This window comes from Synchiropus splendidus, chromosome 8 (genome assembly GCF_027744825.2).
Source record: "Synchiropus splendidus isolate RoL2022-P1 chromosome 8, RoL_Sspl_1.0, whole genome shotgun sequence".
NCBI classification, from domain to species: domain Eukaryota; kingdom Metazoa; phylum Chordata; class Actinopteri; order Syngnathiformes; family Callionymidae; genus Synchiropus; species Synchiropus splendidus.
In genome coordinates this window covers 7080888-7090972 of record NC_071341.1, presented here as the reverse complement: position 1 = coordinate 7090972, position 10085 = coordinate 7080888, and the positions used below count along the sequence as shown (strand labels likewise).

Below are 10085 nucleotides of genomic sequence, written 5' to 3'. Positions count from 1 at the left end.
TGACACATGGAGGCGCACTGAGAAAATGGAAAGCTTTAGAAAGGTTTGATGCATCTTGAGATGCGCTGCCCCCCGAAAAACGCTCCAATTTCGAAGTTGTCACATTTTCTTCTTCATACATTTTTCAGTTTTGGACTTACATTTTATGGCTGCTTGGACTTGATACTTGGAAATAGGTGTTGAAATATAGGAAATCTGGAAATAAACCTGTGGCCAGAATTGCAACGCTGAAAGGCTTTTAAAAAAAACATGGAAACTGTTACACAGACAAATTCCACACGAAATATTCAGACCTTGGATTTGTCTTGCATTGCAGGACTAAAATGACCTCATTTCATTTTTTGGGGGGGTTATAAAGGTCACATGACGAGTGTAATCCAGTCCCATTAAATCTGTGTCAGTTTTACACAACAAAGATCAGACCAGATCAGATCTACGCCAGAGCCAACTTTTGCTACGTCATGAAAGCAAACACATGAAAGAGTCACCTTGTGTCCATGATTTAGTGCACAATCTTTCACCGCTGTGCTCATGTATTGTTATTATTTTTTTTTCACTTAAGTCTCCTTGAGAGCTTTTAAAGAAACGTATCAATAAAATGTACAATAACTGTCATGAACACATCAGGAAGAAATACAGTAGACACAATCAAATAGTATAATATACGAGTCCATAACAATATTATCCACAAACCCGATATTCATATGGTGAAAAAAGAAATGCCATCACAGGTGATACAGTAATATACAACATGGAATCACCCTTCACTTGCATAGAATTCTCTATGCAAGTGAACGAGCGAGATGCTGAAGAAGTTATAGCATAATAAAACTATAGTCATACAGCATGTTAAGCATGTAAAACTTTATTTCATGCACGCCACATTTTTAAATGACGAGAATCCAAAGTGTGACCATCAAAAGTTTATTTACAGTTGTATATATATACAGGGACGACGTCTGGTATCTACTCTCCCTCTAGCCGCTAGTAGGATGGTAGTGTGGAACTGTTGAGTCGTTTGTGTAAGAATATAATATTATACATTATATTAAATTGCCTATTTATAGTGGCCTTCTTGTCTGATAAAATGGCTAGTGCAGGTTAGTAGATTCAATAGCATTACAGCAACATCTGTTCGGCTTGGAATATTGAAGTTTTGTTAATAAAATGAATGGATAGCATCACAAGGATGTGATGACTTGTGACAGCACGCAAGGCCTTCAGTAAGTCCTTGGTTCTCACCAGGCCGTGAATGTAACTCCAAGGTCCACTGTTGTTCATCTGGTTTTCTCGTGCTGGAATCTTCCATACGAACGTTCACTGTGGCCTTGACGACAATGAATGACAGCAGTGTCTTGCCATGAAGGAATTCGGGGGTCATGTATGTTGAAAAATCCAAGCTCGGACTGCTTTCTCAGATAAGGCTGTTCACAGCGAGTGATGGAACCAGTCAGGATGGTGACTGTCTTCCCTCCAACAGCAGGCACCTCAGACCTCGACTTCAGTCTGTGATTCCTCCAACAAACCCATCACTCACTCTTCTGACCTTGAAGATGCACACTGTCTCGTCTCTAGCTGGATCCTGTTGTCGTGTGCCATTAGCTTCACATTAGTCCAGAGAGATTTGTGGAGTGACCCCTCATCAAACCATTTACTGCGATAAATCAATTCATCCAGACCTACGCAGTATATTCATCAGCCGACCTAATGGCTCAATCACAGACCCACTGCTGCAGTCACTTCTGCAGTTTCTTTACATAAAATCCCAAAGTAAATTGCTGCAGAATACACAACCAACATCCGGCATTTACCAAACTAAATAATGAGAAAGAAGAGGAAACGCCGTCATTATGATAATAAAGATGTCAGGTTATATTTATTTAAAAGAGAATGTTTCTTGTTGATAGTGACACAATAAATTCTCGAAAAAAATCCTTAAGACACATCGGAACTTTACTTTTAGGCATTAAAAACATGCAAATTTAGTTGAGGTGGAGGTTTGCCGTAGAAAGGAGAGGGATGAAGGTTAGCCGCAGTAAGACAGAATACATGAATGAGAGGGACCCAAGTGGACAGGTGAAGGTACAGGATGTAGAGATAAAGAAGGTGAGGGATTTTAAGTACGTAGGCTTAACTGTCAAGGGTGATGAAGAGTGTGAGAAAGAGGTGAAGAAGCGGGTGCAGGCAGGATGGAATAGTTGGAGAAAAGTGTCAGGTGTGATGTGTGACAAAGGAGTGTCGGCAAGGATGAAAGGGAAGGTGTACAAAACAGTGGTGAGGCCAGCAATGATGTACGGTTTGGAAACAGTAGCAGTGAGGAAAAGACAGGTGGCAGAGCTGCAGGTAGCAGAGATGAAGTTGCTGAGGCTCTCTCTGGGAGTGAATAGGATCAGGTGTTCAGGAGACAAAAGCCAGAGAGGCTAGATTCCGATGGATGGTTTGGACATGTACAGAGGAGAGAGAGAGTCAGTACATTGGTAGGAAGATGTTGAGGTTGGAACTGCCAGGCAGAAGGTGGAGAGGAAGGCCAAAGAGGAGATTGATGGAGGTGATGAAGGAGGACATGAAGTTTGTAGGTTTGAGAGAAGAGGGAGCAGAGGACAGAGTGAGATGGAGGAGGATGATCCGCTGTGGCCACCTCTGATGGGAGAAGCCGAAAGAGAAAGAAGAAGAAATGCATGCATATTTACTCTGGTTACCGAATCTCTTTGGGAAGTGTACAGGGAATAATGCACACCTAGACAGACAACAGGTGATGTTCTCCAGTTCCTATCGGTTTAGTTTTGCCATCCGATGGTGTGAAGAAAATGAAATGCCTTTTAGGCACAGCAGGAAGGAGCAGACCTCCATGTGTGGATCTGTCCTACTTACAAGATACAATGTATGTACACACTCTTGCCACACCTCTCTGGTCTCTGAGCAATGTTTGCAGGTATCATGCACAGTAAGAGTGATCTACCACCCACGCTACTGAGTCTCATGAGGGGGTATTTCTGTGCTTGGTCACTGTCTCAATTGCATCATCGCAACCCTCATCTTATATCACAAATGCCTCTTTCCCATTACAAGTTCTACTCCACACAGCAATGGTGCATATTCTATTCTAACTTCAATATCAAAGTGGAAGGCAGTGATGAACGAAAGTATTAAAAAGGTTTGAAATCTAAAGCTTTCAGAGCATACAGTGCCGACTAGCGGGCTCTGAAAAAGAGGACGCCAGTCCATGAAGTTTCGTCAGCCCATCACAATTGCTCATGACCACATGGAAACAACGGACATCCCCTCTGCGACCCCAGGTTAGATGGCCCCTAATCTGGGGAATGAAAAAGCACCATAAAAAACATTGTAAAATGAGAAAAAGTAAATGGACTAAATTCATGGAGTGATTCATAAAGATATGAAACCGACATCCCTCTTGCTTGTGACGTGGTGTCGACTGAGTTTCCGATTGTTGCCAATAGGCTTTTAAGATTTGAATTAACTATGGTAAATAGCAGACTTCATTTGACAACAACCTGCACCTTCAGAGAGGTGCTGCTCATGCAGTAGCTCCACCATCAGTCAGCATCACAGCAAGCTTAATGTGAAGGGAATCTATCAGTGCTCAGTTTTATGCAAGCTTACACGTGTGATTTACAGGCCTCCATAGAGTACCAGATAAAGACTCACACGGTGAAAGCTTGTCCACAAATAAATTAGAATCAGAAACCACCATGAGCAATTTGTATCCATCACGACTAGTCAGATATTAATACGGTGTCTAGACTCCAGGCTAAAAATACCTATGGTGTGATGTTGACTTACCAAAGAGAGCAAGAGTAAAGACTATTGTAAACAGAGAGAGGACCGTTGCTATGGGGCAATGTGTGCTTGAACAATGCCAGGGCTTGTGGCAACTTCCAAATGGCTGGAGGTGGATTGATATGGAAATGGTGCAGGTAACAATGACCTGGACTCATGTTACGTGATTTATATGAGCCCAGATTTGGCAGGCATGAACACAGCGTTCAGGGTTCATAAAATCCAGAACAAAAGGCAGAAGAAAATATTGCGTACATAGTTGTCCAGACCGTGTCAAGACCGGAGCATGCCGACACCAAGACCAATGACCCAGCCCAAACTGTGATATAACATTTCAGTTTTTGATTTATTTAAAAAAAACACTACTGTTTCTTTTGCAGTGAAAAATCGTTGTGGTCTCGCCCACCTCATTGGTGTTGGTCCCTGTAGAGGCATGCTCTGGTCTCAGCATAGTCTTGTCACAGTCTCGACTACAACACTAATTGTGAAACTTCACTTCATGTGCTGAATCTGAATCACACATTATGACTGTTTTCAACCTCCATTGTGTCAGTCCCAACATGGACTGGGTCTATTAGCAGGTTTTCCTTTCCACCTTATTCTCACTCGCTGTTCAACACAGCCACAATTTAAACTCTAAATAAAACCAAACACAGTCTGCAGTGGTCCAGACTCAACAGGGTTCTACACCTTGCATCCCTCATTCTTCACTTGCTCGATGGACTGGCATTTTTCCAAGGTCTGGAGAATGGGTGCACAGTTTTGATCAAAGTCCCTTCATTTTGGTTTCAACGGTGCATGCATGCTTGTATGCAGCACACACCTGGAACAGTGCACGAGACCATTCCTTTTTCTTGTGTTGTGTGTGGCAATGATTGGACCATCCCAGAAAAAATTGAACACGATTATCAAGCGACATATTAGCAACGCACAACATATTTAATGAGCAGCACATGACAGCAGTACCATCCTCTTGCAGTCTCAGGTGAGGTCTCATAGATGGTCACTTTACTTTAGAACTGCCAGTGTCTCTTTAAATGCATCATTGGACGGATCTATCTTTGTTGGGCTTTGTCACTTCATAGCAAAATATGCACTACTAGTCAAAGGTTCGGTCGCAACTTCTGATTCAGTGTATTTCTTTGTTGTTACTACTTTCTGCATTGTAGATAGACACTGAAGACATCAAATATATGAAGCAGGATATATGGAATTATGTAGAAAAAACCCCAATATATTTTAGACAACTCAAAGTAGCCACCATTTGTTTTGTTGACAGCGCTGCAAACCCTTGGTCTTGTCACCTGAAATGGTTTCCCAACAGGTGACTGATCACAGGACTGTTTTAAAGAGTCTAAAATATAAACCTTGTTTTGAGTAAATCCATGCTTTTTTGTTCACAGCACAATTCCATATGCGTTTACTCGGCTGGTTGCTCATGTGCGTCGTCCCCAATGCAGAGCTCAGAGTTCTCTCTTGACTATTGAGATGAATTTCCAGCATGACTTGATGAAACTTGTGCATGCTCCTCGATGTTACAATTCACTGACTGTTTACTTGTAGTGGAAGTCTTCTGGCTGTTTCTCTCACACACGGCTAGTCATTTACCTCCATGCCGTTCTGTTTTTAGCAAATGGCCGAGCATCATAGCGCTGACAGGCCGGAGGCCCTCCTCATATGAGGTCAAGTCAGAGGATCGAACTGTTCTTTGAAGTTGTTTGGATTTATCAGAGTGTATATTTGTACAAAGCAGCCGACAAGGACATTGCTTTGCAATAAAACACCACTGCGTCAAAGGTCAGACTTGGCCAAAATCTCACCTGAACTTTACGGTGCCTGAAAATGTGTTGCTGCTATGATTATGCTTCTTATCTAACACCACTCCAATCACCGCCTTAAAGGGAATTATATCTATCTTTCAATGACATCAGACGAGTCCATCGCAGGGAAGAGAAAACAGAATCACAACTTCAGAAAAGAGCCTCTTACTTATGCCGCACTCCTACGGCTCACTGCTGCCAGCAGACGCTCATTTGATGCTCTCCAGATATCAGACAAACAACCTGCCCCACTGTTCCAGCCAACATAATCACATTCTCAGTCATCTCTGCCGAACACTTGAGTCAAAGACCACCACTGTCAAACACCGCTGGACTGTAGATGGTCAGCCAGCAGGTTCCTGAGAACACAAATATTTACATTTCATCACTGTGCTGCTGCTAGCTGCGTGTTCTACTTGCTAGGATCAGTCTGTAAACACTAGCTGAAGCCAAAGATTGATATTCAACCACCTGACGCCATTATAACCTATCATTCTCTGCATCAAACATACGCTTTCAATACAAAGTGTGACACTTCCTCACCAATGCAGCACTTCATGAAGAATTGCCCAAACTTCAGAAACTCTCAGAGCAGCCCTGTTAAGATGCTTCCTTATGAGTGTCAGACCTTCTTTGCAGTTCAATACACAGTGCAATATAGGAGGAAGTTGAAACACCAACTCGTTTCCACGTATTATTATTTAAACGTAGCAGATGACAAAAGTAGAATCAAAATAACTCATATTAAAGACTGACATTCCATTGTCATCCCTGTAGATATGGCTTTTTTCGGACTACTCTCAGTCACGCCTTAGAAGCACGTCAACATGACAAAGCAGACCGATGCACTAACGTAGTTGTAGCACTTCCATCCATTAGGGGACAGAGACAGGTGATTATTTATGCTCACTTATACCAGACTGCTTCACTGTATAATTCACTGTACGCTGCCTCCATTAGAATTGCAAATCAATGTGCTTGCATGCTTTACCTCAACTCCCTTTGGACCTTTCCATCGTTGTTGTTTTTTTTTTCCTTTTCTCCTTTATATCGCCCCCTTGCTTTTGTTATTTTAGCCCCCTCTACTCTTGTCAGACTTCCACCCTCATCTTAATCTGCCCTCACTTTGTATTAAGTCGCTTGCCTTCAACACTCGTACGGTCAGTGAAACCAGCCATTTATTCTCTGGCTCGGAGCCAAGTTGTGTCCGGACAAGCAAGCGACCAGTGAGGAAGAAGGATTTGGACCGGGCGAATAGCTGCACATGTTTAGTCTGATGGACTACTTTTCCCCCCCAACAAAGTGGAGCCTGATGGCGATGCGCTTTACTCCATTAAGGACATTGTTTTTTGCACACATTACCATCTGATATTTGTGACAACAGCCATGCAGTTATAACCAAAGGAAGTGTCTGCATCATTGTGTCGCACAGCGAGATTCTTGTACTTTTCCAATGGGCAAATTGCCAACCTGGAGAATACAAGCCACATTTCTATTTTCTTAAACTCCCTCTAACACATTTGCGCCGTTGCGTCAACCTGCACATGGAAAGGGCCTCTACACAACTATAACTATAAGGAGAAGGTCGGTAAATAGCTGCTATGATGTGTGCAGGGAAGCCCGCAAACTGGTTACAACTAGGAACCTGTGCTTCTGCAGTGGCGGGCCGTGAGGGCCAGCAAGGCCTTGTCTGCTGGCCTAACATAAGTAGAAATCATGAGCATATTTATGACAAAACTGAATTTAACTTTTAATGTATTTTCCCAAAATATATTATGTATAGTATATATAATAATCATACTCATGTCATAGTATATTCCAGTGTTGTTTTTCCAGGTATGAGTTTTCATCCAGTCAGAATTCCGCTGGCTTGTGTCGTCATGTCCAAGGCCTTCAGCAGCAACCGTGCAGGCGCCGGTGCCCTCAGAGTGAACGGACGCATAAAGGCTTAGCGCTTGGCCCGCCACAGTGTTTCTGGAACCATGTCCTATGGTCAGGTGAGACCAAGATAAGCTTATTTTGGCTCAGATGGTTTTAAATGTCAGTGTTGTCAATGTTAATGTCCGAAGAGAAATTCCCATAAAAGTCAGGTTCCACCGAGATTTGAACTCAGATCGCTGGATTCAGAGTACAGCGTGCTAACCACTACACCATGGAACCGCGGTAATATGGGTGTAGGGACGGAAAACTCTTCAAGTGGTCGTGGTCTGAGCTTGTTAATACAACTTCAAATAGAGGATTTGGTTGGTTGAATTCCTTGAATACCCTTTTATAAATGATTAAGCCAGTGTTTTGCAACCTTTTTTAAGCACACAAGATCCCGAGACACACCACCAAAGGAACCAATGCCAAAGCGCACTTGTGCTTAAACTCTTATAGAAAATCCCTATTCATTTGTGAAAAAAGTGTAGCTACTGACACTCTGTTGTTATTTTGCCAGGCTATTTGCAGAAACAAGTTGCAGAAAATGTATTTGTTTCAAATGTATCCAGAAAGCGGAGGGAAACATGGCAAAATATACAGTGATACCTCGGTTTTCGAACGTCTCGGAATTCGAACGAATCAGAGTTCGAAGAAAAAAATTGAGATTTTTTTGCTTCGGATTTCGAACAAAAATCCAGAACTCAAATGCCCCTGAAAAAAGCCAGAAAAAACATAACATGTGCGGACCGATCAGCTGAACCACGACATGCTTTTGTTTTTTCTTCATATTGAGGTGTAAAACCTTTCCTGTCTCCACACTGGACCGTGGTAGAGTGTCACAGGGGAGGTGCTCGCTCTCCACACCTCCGAGGCTGGAGCGCTCACTCCAGGGTTTGATGTCCTGTTGTGGGCTGGAGCTGGGACAGGGATGAGGCGAGTCTGGGACAGAGCGTTACTTGGTTTATGACTTTGTCACAGCCAAACTGCACAGAAGCGCACATTCAGAGCTGGACACGCACCGGGCACCTCTTCACGTCTGGAGAGACGTCACTCACTCGGCAACCCCTCCCACATGCAGCGGCCACACACATAGAGGAACAGCGCACCTGCAGCAGACACTCTACATTCACTCCTACAAAAGCTTAGTTTAAGGCTTGGAACGCATTAGTTCTTTTTCCATTCATTGTAATTGGAAAAATCGAAATTTTCTCGAACGGCCTTCTGGAACGGATTGTGGTTGAGAACCGAGGCACCTCTGTATCATGATTTACTTATTTACTTACTTTAAATAACTTTTGATTTTATCGCTTCTCTTTTCTCATGATTTTATCATCGTTATGAGTTTCCAGATTCTTTGCATTCTTTGCCTGAACTTGCTTAATAAAAACAATTATTCTTTCTCTCTTCACATTTTGGAGCACATTTATGTTGTTGTGCATTTAGTTCTTTTGCGAACTTTCAAAACCACAAAGCAAACTTTGACGGTGTACGAGTATCAAAGTTTTGAAGTGTGACGTCATGTTAGCAGTCAGCTCCGTGAGCTCTGTCGGTCGGTGCACAGTCTTTGACGTCGCGGGTTCGACAAGGATCCCTCCCTCCATCATTCTGTCGTGAAGGTGCATCAGGTTTAAAAACAACTGGAAGTGTGACCGACTTCTTCGCTGGGAGCGTGTGGAATTAAACTACATTTAAACAGTCACAATTTGACTGCAATTGGTGTGTAGCTGGGGAACAAAGTGTGTAATGTGGAGTGGGCTGGGTTTAGACACAAGGCAAGAAAAAAATTGGAAAAAATAAATGCCACGGAGAGGCTCACACACATGTTCTTTAAAAGGTATACGAAAGGTAGAAAAGGTGTAAATGCAGGCGAGTGCCCCTTAAAATGAAAAGACCAGGGAAAGTAATGTGTTTCCACCAAGAGAGGTGGAACCTTGGGAAAAACTCCTTTCCTCCCCTACAACCACAATTTAACTCAGCGCTCCTCTCTTCCAGCCATCCTCTTTTCTCTGACGGAGTGTATCCTTCAGGCTTCTTTGCTCCGATCTTCTCGCCACCCGCTGTATTAGAGGAACCTTTTATTGCTGTCTCGGCTGAATCAGTCACACTCCCTTCCCTCGCTTTCTGCGTTCCGCACACATTTCCTTCGCTCCTTTTTCCCATACGCCCCAGTTCGCTGCATTTTTTTTCTCCAACACTCTCCTTCCCATCACTTTCTTCACACTGCATTCTCCTCATCTTTGCAACATTTGTCATCCTTATTTCGCTCTTCTTTACAATCGAGTCCATCCTCCCTTAACTTTTCTTCCAGTCCAGTCAGGACTCTTGGAGAGACTGAGGTTTTGTTCTTGAGAAGTCATGCCTGTCATTTATATACACTGACAAAACAGATCTAAAATGTCTTCTCAGGTCATTCTTCCCCGCTTTGTTCGATTCTCTTCACCACACACCTCCTAAACAAGCCCTCCCAGTCCCAGACTCTCTTTGAGGTTATTCACTTTTCCACCATCATCGAGTCTGCCTCGCGTGCAGAAGCCAAATGAG

General features: G+C 43.1%; 1 non-coding gene across 1 annotated transcript; it reads right to left on the bottom strand.

Annotated features, from left to right (window-relative positions):
* Window positions 1–7709: 7709 nt before the first annotated feature.
* trnaq-cug (transfer RNA glutamine (anticodon CUG)) lies at window positions 7710–7781 on the bottom strand. The gene has a single exon. It is a non-coding gene; the product is annotated as a tRNA-Gln (tRNA).
* Between the last annotated feature and the right edge of the window lie 2304 nt (window positions 7782–10085).